Source organism: Plecotus auritus (assembly GCF_963455305.1).
Source record: "Plecotus auritus genome assembly, chromosome: 4".
Lineage (NCBI taxonomy): Eukaryota > Metazoa > Chordata > Mammalia > Chiroptera > Vespertilionidae > Plecotus > Plecotus auritus.
In genome coordinates this window covers 169032064-169049047 of record NC_137775.1, presented here as the reverse complement: position 1 = coordinate 169049047, position 16984 = coordinate 169032064, and positions in this window count along the sequence as shown.

The following is a 16984-nucleotide window of genomic DNA, read 5'->3' as shown; positions in this document are numbered from 1 at the left end:
TTTGCTTAGAGCAATAAAGTCAGACTCACCAGAATGAAAATGCTACACATGGATATTTATAGAAAACTGTTCTTCATTTAAAGTAAATTTGCTTTACAGAACATTGAACTTATAGGATTAACATGAATATCTATTAAATTTCAGGAAATGGGCAGCTAGGAATACAAAAACTTCCAACCTAAAATACATTATAAAGTATATTTCAGAAATATCTAAGAAAATGATACTCTAGTACAATGATATAATAATATATGAATAATCTTGAGCAGTACACTCACTTCTAAAATACTGAGAGTATCATGAGCCAGAAGAAGCAACTGGCTCATCAAAATTTTCAATTCATTTGTGGTCCTTCATGCCAGTTTCATGTTGCAATACAATAAGATAATGTAATTTTACTAATTTTGGTAAAGCACATCTAAACTTATACGAAGGGATTCTTGCATTCTCAAGGTGTATATTCTTCATTTAGTTCATGAAGGAGGAAACTTATTTAAAGCTAATAATGCTTGGGTAGGGTAAAGGGTGCTTCAAAGGCATTTGATCCTAGATGTAACGTAGAGGAAGTGACGCATGTTCTAAGAGTGAAGAATGGGATTGGCCATCCTCTGCTCAAATTTCCAGTGTGAAAATGATGTCCTGTCTCACCCAACTGAACTTGGTGAAGAGATCCCTCTCAGGCTTGGGCATGGGAAAGGAGAGTAGGTATAGTTGGCTATTCTAAATTCCAATACTGTTACCTTTGACTAAAGTTGTGTCTGGCAATTAGACCAAGTGGTATAAGCAGCATTTACTGATCAGGAAAGGAAACCTGTGCTTTGAATCCTGTTCTGCACTATTTTGCTGAGTAATTCCAAGAAAGTTGTAACCTTTTAGAGTCAGAGTTTCTTCATCTGTGAAATGAGAATAGTAACATCTACCTCCCGGAGTTCTTTTGAGTAGTAATCAATACTTAATACTATTTACTAAAAAGAAATTGAAAAAATATGCATAAATACTATACATATATATGTGTAAATATAGTATTTATGAATACATACACAAATATGTTAGCTGTCTGGCAGTCTGGCACTCGGTGTGACAAAGTAAAAATATTATGTACATGGGCAGAAAATGGCTTTTGTGTTAAATATTATGAATACACACATATACATAAAATACCATATGTCTCCTTCCTTCAAGGATTTTGTATATACACTAGAGGCCCGGAGCATGAAAATCGTGCATGGGAGGGGGTGTCCCTCAACTTGGCCTGCACCCTCTCCAATCTTGGACCCCTCGGGGGATGTCCGACTGCTGGTTTATGCCCTGCGGGATTGGGCCTAAACCAGCAGTCGGACATCCCAACTCACAATCCGGGACCGCTGGCTCCTAACTGCTCGCCTGCCTGCCTGCCTGATTGCCCCTAACCACTTCTGCCTGCCAGCCTGATCACCCCCTAACCGCTCTCCTTCTGGCCTGATTGCCCCCAACTGCCCTCCCCTGCCAGGCTGATCACCCACAACTGCCCTCCCCTGCCACAACCTGCTTCCTCCGCTGGGACCCACCTCCTCAGCACAAGGTGGCAGAAACACCGGGACCGGCCTCCTTCGAGCAGCACAGAGCCACGGGACCCCCAGGCAGGCCTCACCGTGAGGAGCGGCCACCAGGCCCCACCTCCACTGTGCACGCAGCCATCTTGTGGTGGCCATCTTGTGGCGGTTATCTTGTGTCAGCCATCATGTGTCGGTGGCGTGTGAGGGTGTGATGCCACCTAGGCTTTTATTATATAGGATTATATTTTATTTACTAACTTAATCTAAATAATGGTTCTAGGTATAATTATTACCATCTCTCTATTATAGATGAGAAAATAAGACCCAGTAGTAGTAACAAGCATTAGTGTAGGAGTAGTTGCTGTTATGGTAAACAAGATGTGATGTCATCTAAAATATGTGATCACAAAAACAGGAACTCATACAATGAAGAAATAGGCCTATCCAGAGATGATTTGAATAAAAAGTTAAAGGAGTAAAAAAAAATAAAAACATATTTTTGCATAGGGAATGAGCATTAGGCTTAAGCCTAGTGCAGTGGTTGGCAAACTGCAGCTCGCGAGCCACATGCGGCTCTTTGGCCCCTTGAGTGTGGCTCTTCCACAAAATACCATGGCCTGGGCGAGTCTATTTTGAAGAAGTGGCATTAGAAGAAGTTTAAGTTTAAAAAATTTAGCTCTCAAAAGAAATTTCAATTGTTGTACTGTTGACATTTGGCTCTGTTGACTAATGAGTTTGTCGACCACTGGCCTAATGGGTCACAAGCTTCAGAAAGAACTTTTTAAAAAAATACATGTTTTATGTTACCCTAGTTTCTTTCTTTCTTAATTGAATTTATTGAGGTGACATTGGTTAATAAAATTATACAGGTTTCACATATATGATTCCACAATACATCATCTGTATATGGTATTATGTGTTTAACCCCTAGGTGACGTCTCCTTCCATCACCATATATCCCCTTTTACCTTCGGTGTTAAGATAGAGTGGAATTAGTGTAACTCAAAATTGACAGCCAAGAATGTGTAGTTTTGTTGTTATATTATTTATTGATGACACTATCATGTAAGGATTTTAAAAAGTGGAATGAGACAATTGCACAAAGTCTGATCAAAATATCAACAGTTAAAAAAAGAGAGAGCCTGGAATTGTGGAGGCCCACGTGGAAGAGTTTTCAACTATTTATATTCTTATAATTGGGGAAGCAATTGTGTGCGTGTGTGTGTGCGTGTGCGTGTGTGTGTGTGTGTGTGTGTGTGTGTGTGACAAAGGAAAAGAAAGGTGATTCTGTGGTGGTATACAGATAGAAATGTAGAGTCTTAAATGGTGTTTAAAGATAATATTTTATCTTTTAAAACGCTTTCATGCATATTTACCATCCAATAAGCTCTTAAATAAAATGAAAGGTAGACTGAGACAGCCATTTCTTTCATTGCTAGGTATGAAAACTAAAGAATCTTGGAACCATAGGATTTGTTCAGTCACAAATGCAGCAAGTGACAGACACGAAAGGCAACCTATATCTCCTATTTCCCAGTTAATTGCTTTTACCCCAGTATGTCATATAATCTCTCAAATACATGTGTCATTGTTCCCTTTCCCACATCAAGTAATTATCTAACTTGAACTATACTTTCTCTGAGGGTGCTCTTGTGAAATTAAAAAAATAATAATCATAGAAGAGTTAAGATTCATGAAAAGCAGAAATGCAAGTTATAAATATTAAATGATAGGTGACTAGAAGTATAAAATAGTTATGCTCTAAGTTTCTAGCAATAATTAAACATTTTTTTCAGAGCTGTTCTTTTGGGATTCTACTTATTTTTAAATCCAGTACTTGGCAATTCCCTCCCATAATTTGCCTTTTGTATTGCACGCTTCCTCCTACACATAAAGTCTGCTACATAATATTGGCATAAATAAGTGTAGGATATATTATTCTTGTAAAATGGTGTTAATTGGGTACCATAGAAAGAAAAGCAGTGAGAATGAATGTTGTGAGGATACTTTAAATCCAAGAGAAGGACTGGCTTACTTGATTGTTGGGAATAGTCTGTCCATAAGGAAGACTGGCTCCTAATGAGGATGGATGCATCACCTAAGTGCATACGAAATGGCAGCAGCAAAGAAGAAATTGTGATGCATGTAGAGAGCCTTTTCTTTGAACGATGCCTGTTATAAGACCATGTTTGAAGCTAGTAGAATGCATTCTCCTATGGATTGCACAATAAGTAAAATGACATGCTGGAAACAAATATCATCAAGCTATAAGAGGCCAGAAATTGTGAGTTCTTTGTTTTCTAAACAAAAGAATTTTCCACTGTCCAAATGTCGGACAGACATTGAATCTTTTACTCAGCTGAGAATTTGTTTCATTTTCTTAATCAAGATGAATTGATGTAGACTAAAAAAAAATATTTTCTAGGGGAAAAAGACCTTTAGGAGATTTAGTATATTAATAGCTAATGATTTAGTTCAGATTTTATTGAAAACAATTGAGGCAGATAAAATAATAAAAGTAAGAAAATAATGAGTCCCAGCTACCTTCTAGAAGCATGTAAATAATTGTGTATATACAGTTTTTTTACTTACCAGTAATTTCAAAGAAGACATACATATAAATATATAGAACATATTTATTCTCAAAATGAATATTCCACTTAATATTTTGCACAGAAAAAATTATAGGAGATACCTATATTTTTGTCTGTCATGCTATTATGAAAGGATAAGAAATTCTATTTCATTTTCAAATAACAATAATACCATTTTCTGATTAAATAGTACATTCTGTCTGCGAATTCAAAAGGTCAACTCCATTCAAGGTGTAACAGGATTTTATCATTAAAATTAATGATATTTCTGGTGGTGAAAATTCAGAAGTGATTTTTGCTGTGTTGCCACAATATAGGCAGTGAGAAAAACTTAGAAATTTGTGACTTCAGATTTTCAGATCCATAAAGAGAACCATCTGAAAAGCTCTATAACTTTACATTAATTTTTCAGGAGTCTATTTTGAATCCTAAAGGTGAAAAACATGTCTAATATAAAGGGTTCACCTTCAATTTAAAGTACGCATTTGAGACCATTTACAGTTTTGCTTGGATTTGAAAATCTGTGATATGGAACTCAATAAATTTCTATAAAAATGAAAGACAACATTAATTGCAATGTAGTCTGAAATTCTTATGTATTTCATCTGTTGTTACATATTTCATATATACTTCAATATATTCTCAATATATTGGGGAAAAACAGTCAATGAAAAATTATACTTTTGTCTGAATCAGTGGGTCATCTGTAGTTATTTTACCCATTTCATCCTCCAGAAAGAGATTTAGTGATATGCTTTTTAGCAAAGAAGATGAAAGACAAATGATAAGTTCTACGTGTTTCCTGTAGATGTCAGTTACCAGTGATACTGAGCATTGATTACACTACAATTGTAGATGACATTTTAAAGAATATAATCATATATTCAAAAGATATTTTATATAACAACCACCTCTCAGAATTTCAGAGAAAGAAATAAACCTTAGGAATCATCTAATTATCTCCCTAATTATACAGCTAAGGAAAGTAGAACTCAGAAATTAAAGTAACTTTGCCTTAGGTTATGCAGTATAAGTTACTAGTAGAGCTAGTTCAAATATCTAGGTCTACTAATTCACTGACATTATTCTCAATCATTGATTTAAAAGTACATTAAGACTTCCAATTCACATATTTGTGTATATTAAAATGATATAAATATAAAAGAGCAATTAAAATTTCAGCATAAAACTTAGTCCCAATAATTTCTTAGGTGATTGATTTAATTAATCAGCATTACACTGCAACTAAAGTCACTGTAATTTGAATAAAATATGACCGAACTCCAGTGAGTAATTTGTATCCATTAATTTGTTCAGTCACTATGTAGTAAGTTACTAGGTGTACCGGTTAATAATGCGGATTTTGAAATCAAAGAAAACATAATAATTTCAAGAGAAACATCAAAAATGCTTTATTCAAAGTAATGTCCATTGCCAGCTACATATTTCCCCATCTTTCAGGTAATTTGTGGATACCGTCCCTATAGAACTTTTCTTGTTTTGAGGCAAACCATTCTGAGACCCAATTTTCCACTTCTCCATACGTTTTGAAGTGCTGCTCAGAAAGTATGTGTGCCATCGATTGGAACAAGTGGGAATCTGAAGGAGCAAGATCTGGTGAATACGGCGGGTGGGTTAATACTTCCCAGGCAAGATCTTTTAACTTGTCTTTAACTGGTTTTGAAGTGTGTTATCATGAAGCAAAATTACTTTGCCATGTCTTCTGGCACACCTTCCTGATCCCACGAAATGCAGAGCATTGTCTTCTTTCTGAAGCCATTTGGCCTTGTAGTCGATGTTGAAGGCTGACCTGGATCAACCCATGATTTTGTGCATTTGGGATTCTCAAAATAAATCCACTTTTCATCACCAGTCACAACGGATGCAAAAAAGACTTTCTTTCGTACCACTGAAGCAACATTTTACTGATGACTTTTCGGTTTTCCATTTGTCTTTCATTCAGATGTGGCACCATTTTCCTTCCTTTAAAATCTTTCCCATTGCTTGTAAATGATCAGAAATTGCTGAGCAACGTTTAATCTTTCTGCAAGTTGTTTTTGAGTTTGACATGCATCTTCATCCAACAATGCTTGTGATTGTTGGTCTTCAAACTTTTTCAGTTTACCTGGACGTTCTTTGTCTTTCACATCGAAATCATCACTTTTAAAGTTTTTAAACCAGCATTCACAAGTATCTTGAGATGGAGCATGTTCACCATAAGCTTCCCGAAGTATACGATAACTTTTTGTTCAAAATAAAGTAATGAATTAAAACTTCCCACAAATGCTCTTTTTTTGGCATGAAATTCAAAATTTTTAAGTGTAAAAAATATCTATGATGTTAACACCTTCAGCAAATTTGACATATGAAGTTTTGAAGCTTGCTGTCAATACAACAAATGAGCATACATAGCAAATTGCATTTATGTCAACATATATGTAACTCCATCTATTGAAATAATCCACATTATTAACTGGTACACTAGTAAGTGCCAGGCACTGTTCTAGGCCTTCAAAGTACAGTAGCAAACAAAAACAAATTGCTATAAATTAAAAAAAAAATTAGGGGAAGATGGTACAAAATAAATGTTAGTGTATGATAAGAACTTTAGAGAAAAAAATAAAACACTGGGTAAGAAAGCCTAAGGCTAGCTGGGGTTTCATTTAAATGGGGGGTTCTTAAAAGCCCACATTTGGAAGCTAAAGTTGGATTGGTTGGTGAAAACGCCATTAGGATGAACGTTACTTGCAGCAGAAATAGCAAGTGCTAAGATTTTCCATGGGGGGATGCCTGATATACTCAAGAAACAGCAACAGGCAGAGAGCATGGACTATGTGATGGGAATACGAGTAGAGATCAGAGTAGGGAGGTAAGGGAACTGGACTGGGCAGGTCAGGGACTGGACTTGTTAGGGTCCTAAAGATGTCTTGGACTTGGCTGTTTGAAGCCCTCCAAGAACTTTAAGCAGAGATATGATATGATCTTTGTTTCATTTTAACAAGGTTGCTGTGGTTGCTATGTTAAAGACAGACTTTAGTGGAACAACCGTAGAAGCGGGGAGATCAAGAAGAGACTATTGCAACAAAGCAGGCAAGAGAAGATGTTGGCATTGAAGACTATTAGCCCAAAACTCAGTGCTCTTGGGGAATCCATTTGCTATACTATAACAGATTAGTCAGCAAACAAATCACTCCAATAGGGTAATTTGAGGTTTTAATAAAGAAATTATTTCCAAGGGTGGGCCAAGGTTTAAAGACATTATCAATTGATAATATAATACATTAGGCTAGTAATAACAGGGGAAAGTACTACCCCTTAGGTCAAAGGGGCAATGAGAGCAACCTATTACTGGAACATAAAAAGGATAGATATAGAGAGAGGGCCCCCTGATGGAAGTTACAACCAAAAGGGTCACAGTCACAAGCTGGAAGAGAGATAGATATTATGGAAATCAATAGCCCTATATCATTCTCCTCCCTCCCTCTGATTTCCCATTGATGCAGCCTATTGAACAAACCCAACCAGAAACCAGAAGGTAAGGATGGACTCTAATGTGGCTCCTATGGGTGGTCTCTGGGAGACAGAACAGGGTGAGAAGAAAACAGGAAGCACAAAGACAAGATAACACATTGTCCCAACTCACCCCAAATATATTCATATCTGGTAATAATTCATGAATAAGACTAATTCATTAAATTATTTATTTTTTCTTATCTTGGACAATGATATATAAAGTTGATATAGTATGAATTTATTTTAATGAAAATATTCAGTACATCAGTGAAAAATGTTTTTACTCATGTCTATACTTACAAATAAGATATCTAAGAGTTATTATTAAGAGTTACAGAATATGTATTGGGCATTAAAAAAAAATTAAGGTGATAATATATTTAAAGTTTTACTTATTTTTTTAACCAGTTTCTCCTTCTTTTCTCTTATCCTGGACTTCACCCTCAGTCTAAACAGATATTTCAGATGCAGGAAAACCACCCATTTCTCAAGATTAGGTAATGTCTCAAGCTGATTCCAACTTTCAGAGTAATTCGGAGTAAACTCAATACCTTTTAGTCTGGTACAGTTCTTAAACATAGAAAATAACAGTACTACAATGAAACAAATATCACATTTTATAATGCTTTTTTTTTTCTCAAAGTATTTTTACATATAATAACTCAACTTATAAGGAAAACTTACAAATATGGCTGAGACAGTTAAATCTCTGGATTTTATTTTAAAAAAATACTAGTGCCCTGGCTGGTTTGGCACAGTCGGTAGAGCATCAGCCTGCAGATTGAGGAGCCACGGGTTTGATTCCGGTCGGGGGCATGTGCCTGGGTTGTGGGCTTGTTCCCTCATGGGGAGTGTGCAAGAGGCAGCCAATCGATGATTCTCTCTCATCATTGATGTTTCTCTCTCTCTCTCTCTCTCTCCTTCTCCCTTCCTCTCTGAAATCAATAAAGATGTATTAAAAAAATAAATAAATAAAAATAAATAAATACTAGTAGATACTGTCATCAGTCCAATAAACAAAATAGTAGGTGGAACATAAATTCAAATGACTTTGGTTACCCAGAAACACTTCCTGTCCCTTCTATTCAGTGAAAACTACCGCATAAAAATTTCATAGGGCAGAAGAACAATTTTCCATGCCTTTTCATTGAACATTCAGATACACTTCTACTGTGGTTCCTAGGTATATTTCCAGCCATTAAGCAATTAAAGTGGTCCAGGTGATTAGGGACACAGAATCCATCTCACTGAAAACTCACTGAAAGGTATCTTTCTTCCCATTTTCTATACTTAATCAATAAGCAATCCCCAACCCATCATACAAGAAACATTTCTTAGATCTTTGTTTTTGCTTCTATAAGAAAATATATTCCCAAGTTCTACTATGATCTGTGCTGGTTAGGTTCTTAGATCACAACATTCTATCCTATCTAAAAAAGAGAAACATGCAAATTGACCATACCTCCACTATGCCCACAAGCCACGCCAACCAGCCAATCAGGAGCGGGTATGCAAATTAAGCCAACCAAGATGGCAGTGGCCATAGAGCTGGAGCAAGCAGGAGGTGTGGGTTGTCCCTGGGAATGGAGGAAGCCAAGCTTCCCACCTCCCCTAGCCGGCCCTGGCCTCCGCTCAAGGCTACAAAGTTTCAATTATAGAAGATAAATAAATCCCAGATACCTGCTTCCAGCTAGCCCTTGCCTCCACTCAAGGAGGCGCTGAAAAAAATTAAAAAAAGCAAAAAAGGAGCGGCTGGGGCCTGGATCACCAGGGGCCATGGCTAGCCTGCAAACAGCCATCAGCCCCTCACCCAGGCTGGCTAGGCACCCAGTGAGAGCCCCCACTCTGAAGGGCATGTGGCCAGCCTGAAAACATCCCTCAGCCCCTCACGCAGGCTGGCCAAACCCCCATGGGGTGAGGGTCCCCACTAGGGGGCTTGGCCAGCCTGCAAACAGCCATCAGCCCTTCACCAGGCTGGCCAGGCACCCCAGTGGGGACCCCCACCCTGAAGGGGCTGTGGCCAACCTGCAAACAGCCATCAGCCCCTCACCCAGGCTGGCCAGGCACCCCAGCAGGACCCCACCCTGATCTGGGACACCCTTCAGGGCAAACCAGCCGGCCCCCACCTGTGCACCAGGCCTCTATCTATACTAATAAAAGAGTAATATGCTAATTAGACTGGGAGACCTTCCAGGAGAACTTCCAGATGTTCTTCTGGACAAAGCCATGGTGGTGGGGCCAAGGTAGAGGCAGTTCGAGGCCAAGAGGGGAGGGCAGTTGTGGGTGATCAGGCCAGGATGGGACGGCAGTTGTGGATGATCAGGCTGGTGGGGGCAGGGCCGTTGGGGGTAAGCAGACCAGCAGGGGTGCCAGTTTGGGGCGATCAGGCCCTCAGTAGGGGTCAGTTGGAGGTGATCAGGACAGCGGGGGGGGGGGCAGTTTGGAGTGAGCAGGCCAGCAGGGGGGGCAGTTGGGGGTGAGTAGGCCGGCAGGCAGAGTGGTTAGGGGTAATCAGGCAGGCAGATAGTCAGGTGACCCATTAGGAGCCAGCAGTCTCAGATTGAGAGAGGGATGTCCAACTGCTGGTTTAGGCCTGATCCCTATAAACTGGCAGTAGGACATCCTTTGAGGGGTTTCAGATTGGAGAGGGTGCAGGCTGGGCTGAGGAACACACACCCCCGTGCACAAATTTTGTGCACCAGGCCACTAGTTTAATCTATAATTTATTTGATTTATAGTATTGCAAGATTTATAATTGTACTAGAGGCCCATTGCATGAAAATTCATGCACTGGAGGGGGTTCCCTCAGCCCATCCTGCCACCTATCACAGTCCGGGAGCCCTCAGGGGCGGGAGACGACCCAGCGATCAGGGGAAGGCGACGCCCCATCACATCGCTGCTGCTGCCACTGCCGGCAGTGCAAGCCTCGGCCAGCCCTGGTTACCTGAGCTTCGGGCGGCCCTGAGTGGATGGCCAGCCGTCATCCAAGGCTTTCCTGCACCTCAAGTTGGCCCTAGGCAGCTGGGGCCTGAGGGGGCTGGGGAACTCCGGAGGCAGGTGCATGGCAAGGCCGGACCTGCCTGGGGGCGGGCCCGGCCTTGCCAAGCGCCTGCCGCCCTGGTGGGGCTGAGGGGACTGGGTGCCGCCATCTTGTGGCTATGGGCGCCGCCATCTTTGAGGGCAGGGTAGTCAATTAGCACATTCCCTCCTTATTGGCTGTGGGCACCACCATCTTTGAGGGTGCGGCAGTCAATTAGCACATTCCCTCCTTATTGGCTGTGGGCGCCACCATCTTTGAGGGCGGGACAGTCAATTAGCACATTCCCTCCTTATTGGCTGTGGGTGCCGCCATCTTTGTGATGGCGTAAGGGTCAATTAGCATAGTCCCTCTTTATTAGATAGGATATTTTGCTCTGGGAAAATGCATTACCATTTCTGGGCTGGTGGAGTGGAAAGAATATGTGCTTTAATCAGATATTTATTTTATTTTGCAAACATTTTGATATTGCTCACTGTAAGATTCTAAACACTATGTAAATGTCACCTCATTTGTTCCTCATAACAACCGTATGAAAATGGGTTTAGCTTTATCATTCAAAGGTTATTATTATCACTCAAATTTCATGAATAAGGACACTGAAGCACAGTGGTTAAATAACTGATCAAAGTCATGTAACTTGTATGTGGTAGAAAGGCAGTTTTATCTATTTTATTTTAAATGTTTTTATTGATTTCTTTTTTAGAGAGAGATAGGAAAGGAGAGGGATAGAGAGAGAGAGAGACATCGATGAGAGACAAACACCATTGATAGGCTGCCCCTGCACTCTCCCAATGGCGATTGAGTCTGCAACCTGGGCACGTGCCCTGACCAGTAATCAAACCAATGACCTCTTGGTTCCCAGATAGACACTCAACCACTGAATGACAATTTTAAATAAGTCAGGCTCTATTACTAATATGGGGAAAATATAACCTACCTCAGAAAACTACAAGGATTTGTTGAGATATTTAAGTGCTATCACCCTAAAGTGCCTGTCTGGCAAGTAGCCAGGACTCAATAAATGCTACTACCATTAGCTGTTTTTATTAAAAATTGGTGCCAATAATGTCAATCCTGTTCTCCTTCCAATGCCCTTACATTTATAAAATACTCTATTGCAGTTATCCCTAAATATATGAGAAGGATGAAGAACCTTGCTCTTCAGTTAATCCAGCTCCAAGAACTAGTCAAGTTATTCACCTCCCTCTGCAAATTGCCTAAGACTGGCGGTGTTTTCATCCCAATTGGAATGTCTTCTTTTCCTCTTTCCCGGGATTGGAAAGGACAAAGCCTTCTGTGCATGCAGTAAACAGCACTGAGAAATTCACAGACAGAAATAGGACTTACAACCATGATTCCTGAATATGCAAAGAACACAAAAACTTCGCTTGTTTATCAAAAATGCAAGAAGAATGAGATATTACAGGTCATTTAAGTAGTCACAGCATCCACCAGTGTTCTGATGCCTCTGAAGATATTCACTATAAAGAAAGAAGAGTAAAAGACTATGAATAAAAAAGTACAGTTCTTACCCAAATAAATCATCCATCTCTGTGACCTTCGATAACCTAGTCCAGTGGTCGGCAAATTCATTAGTCAACAGAGCCAAATATCAACAGTACAACGATTGAAATTTCTTTTGAGAGCCAAATTTTTTAAACTTAAACTTCTTCTAACGCCACTTCTTCAAAACGGACTCGCCCAGGCCATGGTATTTTGTGGAAGAGCCACACTCAAGGGGCCAAAGAGCCGCATGTGGTTTGCGAGCCACAGTTTGCCGATCACGGACCTAGTCAATTTAAAGTTTCAGTTTTCTTATTTGCAAAGTAGAGGCCACAATGCCTTTTCTATTCACTTCAGAGTCTGTGGGAGTATTATCTATTCTCCCTATGCTCTGGTTCCTTCCCCCAAACAACAAACTATGCTTGGGATTCTTCCTTAAAACAAATTAATGATTGCCAGGCTGGTGTGCCTCAGTGGTTGAGCAAGGACCTATGAACCAGGAGGTCACGGTTCAATTCCCAGTCAGGGCACATGCCTGGGTTGTGAGCTCCATCCCCAGTGTGGGGCGTGTAGGAGGCAGCTAATCAATGATTCTCTCTCGTCACTGATGTTTCTATCTCCTTTCTTCTCTGAAAGCAAAAATATATATATATTTTTTTTTTTAAAAAAAAAGGTTAAATGAGATAGTGAAAGTAAACATGTTTTCTACTTCTAGGAAAATGTTACATGGGGTACTATGGGCCAGTATGCAACCAGCAGCAGTGAGCTCTGCCTCTGTCCATTTGGCCCAGCATCCTTGAGGGCAGAATATAAAAGAAAACATTGTTTATGTTCTCTATGACACAAAGGATAACCAAGTAGACATTTTATGCATAAATGCACTAAATCTGCAAAACAACCTACTGCAGAAGTTTAAGGTATAACATGATATGATTTCTGATTATGTCGTTCTGTGGGATTCTGGAATTTGTGTTAAAGGGTCACTGAAAGTTTGGAAATGGCATCTCTAAAATTAAAACTGAGTGGCACTAGAAGTGTATTTCTAGTATCACATGATCTCACTCATCTAGGGGAAATAATGAACAACATAAACTGATGAACAAAAACAGACCCAGAGACAGGGAAGCATCAATCAGACTGTCAAACCTCAGAGGGAAGGTAGGGGAGGGGAGGGGGGAGGGGGGAGAGATCAACCAAAGGACTTGTATGCGTGCATATAAGCCTAACCAGTGGTCATGGACAAAAGGGGGGTGGGGGCATGCATGAGGAGGGGTTTGGGATGGGAATGGGGGGATGAGGACAAATATGTGATACCTTAATCAATAAAGAAATTTAAAAATAAATAAAAAATAAAAATAAAATAAATTAATTTAAAAAAAAAAAACTGAGTGGCTATGGTCATGTTTATTTGCCCAAGGCATGGCTGGTGATATAAAAGTATGCTCTACATCAGCTGGCTATGCAGCATCTTAATAAATGCCCTGACTCATGCTGTGATTTTAGTCACATGACATGAGTTTTTTAATTAACCCTCTCTTTTAATTAACCACCTTCTTTAATACCCCCCCCATTCAAACTCTTTTTTTTTTCTGTCTTACCTTTACAACCTTCTACAAATTTATGTAGATAACCTGTGCAAATGGTGGAAGGAAGATAAAGAAACCTCTTTGCTTTTTAAATTTGCATTTTGATTTGTGTGATGTTAAAACTGTTCAGAGGAGGTTAAAATAGGGCAAGCATCTACCCAGAGGTAAGAACCTGAGTGAAAATGAGAAACAGCTGGGGGTAACCAGCTAAATGGTTTCCCTATAAATATCCATTGGAATTACTCAGGGAGAAAGAAAAAAAGATTTAGAAGTTTAATATAACAAAGGGCTCTAGAAATTGCTTAAAACAGAATCCTCTTATGCTAAAAGTGGGAAATAATGAAGTGTTGAGAAGGCAATTATCACCTGTAATCTAAATATCAATTGACTGCATGTGGAAACTAATGGATTTGTAAACTACCAAAGTGAACTATAGCTTCTGCAAGGAGTGAAAATGGTATATGCAGTCATTCATTGAAGAAGTATTAAGAATAAAGAGCTTACATTGCAGCTTTAAAATATCCTAAATAGTCTTAGGATCCATCTGGCATCTTGTCCTCTCCATGGCTAGACAACTCTTAGACCTTATTCATTGGCCCACTGGACTCACCATTTTTGGAGATATACTAGTAGGCACCATCCTAAAATTTTCTGTTTTTAACAATTGTGGCTTGCTGAATCAATACAGCTGAACTTGACACAAGTTCAGTGTCATTCCTTTGAGAATTAAAACACGTTTCTGGACTTGAGATACTGAACAAGCAAAGCCTCACCTCATCCAAACCCTGTGAATGAATACTTTAAACTGAGAAATATCTAATTTCAACAAAAGATTCATTCTAAATAACGCAGTTGATGGGGAAGTGGCACAAATCTCACCTTGTAACAGGAGCCCAGTGTGACACCCTTAATCATCTCCTATACTAGCATATGACTAGAGTAGTCAGTTCCTTTATATTTCCCCATTATTTTTCAACACAAAGCCTATTCTTTTCATTCCAAGGAGACTAAGCTCTACCTTGATGTGATGAAAGTCCCTCACAGAGTTCCTCTGTGTTTTTGTTTTTTTTTAATAATTGCATTCTTTCAGAGTTATGTCGATATTTTCTGGAATATGAACAATCTGATTGCTAAGAAAGGTCTTGACTCTTATGATTGATAGGGAAAAAGCTCAAAAGATCTGTTTGAATGTTTTATGTTTAAAGTACCCTAGGAGAGATGTCAGGAAGACAGCTGAACATATGTGACTGAAGTTCTGAGGAGAGATCTGGACTGAAGATAGGAATTTGGGAGGCATCAGAATATAAGCAATTGTTTTTTATGCTCATGGAACTAGGTAAGATCATTTAAGTGCCAGCTGTTAGAGGCCAGAGATAAGTCACATGTTTGGAGAAAACCTAAAAAATTTTTGGAGATTAAAACCTAAAACTTGAAAACATTTTTGCTACAAAAAAAAAATCAACACAGATGAGTAACCCACACTAAATTTAGGTTTTGATTTTTGATTCATCTACACCAAAACTTTATTTTGTTTGGTTACATAGGGCCTCCCACAATGCTCCAAGATAGTCTTGTAATTCTATCATTTCTATGTTCTATTTTCAAAGAATGAATTAGCATGTTAAAGATATTGATGATTTACATGAAGACTTCATTGAAGCAATCCTATCTAATAAAAAAGTAATATGCAAATTGACCATACCTGTTACACCCACAAGCTACGCCCACCAGCCAATCAGGAGCAAGTATGCAAATTAACCCAACCAAGATGGCTACAGCCATGGAGTGAGCAGGAGGCTTGGGTTTCCCTGGCAATGCAGGAAGCCAAGTTCTGGCCCTGCACACCCTGGCCGGCCCAGGCCTCCACTCAAGGCTACAAATCTTCAATTATAGAAGATAAATAAATCCCAATAAAAATGGCTGCGGCTGCGGAGCAAGCAGGAGGCTTGGGTTTCCCCAGTGATGGAGGAAGCCAAGTTCTGGCCCTGGCCTCCTCTCAAGGCTACAAAGTTTCAATTATAGAAGATAAATAAATCCCAGATACCAGGGCCTCCACTTGGATCGCCGGGGGGCGTGGCCGGCCTGCAAACCACCACAGGCCCCTTGTCCAGGCCACCCCACACCCTAAGGGAACCCCCACCCTGATCTGGGACACCCTTCAGGGCAAACCAGCTGGCCCCCACTCATGCACCAGGCCTCTATCCTATCTAATAAAAGAGTAATATGCAAATTGACCATCACCCCAACACACAATATGGCTGCCCCCATGTGGACACAAGATGGCCACCACAAGATGGCCAGCAGGGGAGGGCATTGGGAGGGATCAGGCCAGCAGGGGAGGGCAGTTGGGGGCAATCAAGCCTGCAGGGGAGGGCAGTTAGGGGTGACCAGGCTGGCAGGGGAGCAGTTGGGCATCAATCAGGCTGGCAGGGGAGTGGTTAGGGCGTGATCAGGCTGGCAGGCAGAAGCGGTTAGGGGCAATCAGGAAGGCAGGAAGGCGAACAGTTGGGAGCCAGCAGTCCTGGATTGTGAGAGGGATGTCCGACTGCCCGTTTAGGTCCAATCCCAGTAGGATCAGACCTAAATGGGCAGTCGGACATCCCTCGAGGAGTTCCAGATTGGAGAGGGTGCAGGCTGGGCTGAGGGACACACCCCCCATGCACAATTTTCATGCACCGTGCCTCTAGTTAAATATATTAATGACAAAGAGCTGGTGATGAATGTGCTGACAAAGGTATAGCTCAGGTACTGAATGACAGAAACAGCTTTCAGAAAAAAAAACAAAAAACTCAGTAGTTCAGTGATGACCTGGAATATTGGAAAAAAATTAAATTAGTTTATATGAAAAGTTACATGTTACAGTTGAAACAATTATTGAAGTAGAAGATGGGGGATGCTTATCTCTGTGATAGTTTTTACTTTCCTCAATTTTGTACGTTTAAAAAAAGGCTAACTTTCAATGAACCATGTAACTCAGGTACTTAAAATAAAATGCAAATCTAAGCTGTGTGATAATTGTGTTAAAAGTAGATAGATCTGGCCCTCACTTCCCAGCAATGTGACTCTGGAGTCTTACCATCTATGCCACTGTCACAATGTGATAATAGTAGCTTAGAACAGTGGTCAGCAAACCGCGGCTTGCAGGCCACATGCAGCTCTTTGGCCCCTTGAGTGTGGCTCTTCCACAAAATACCACGGCCTGGGCAAGTCTAT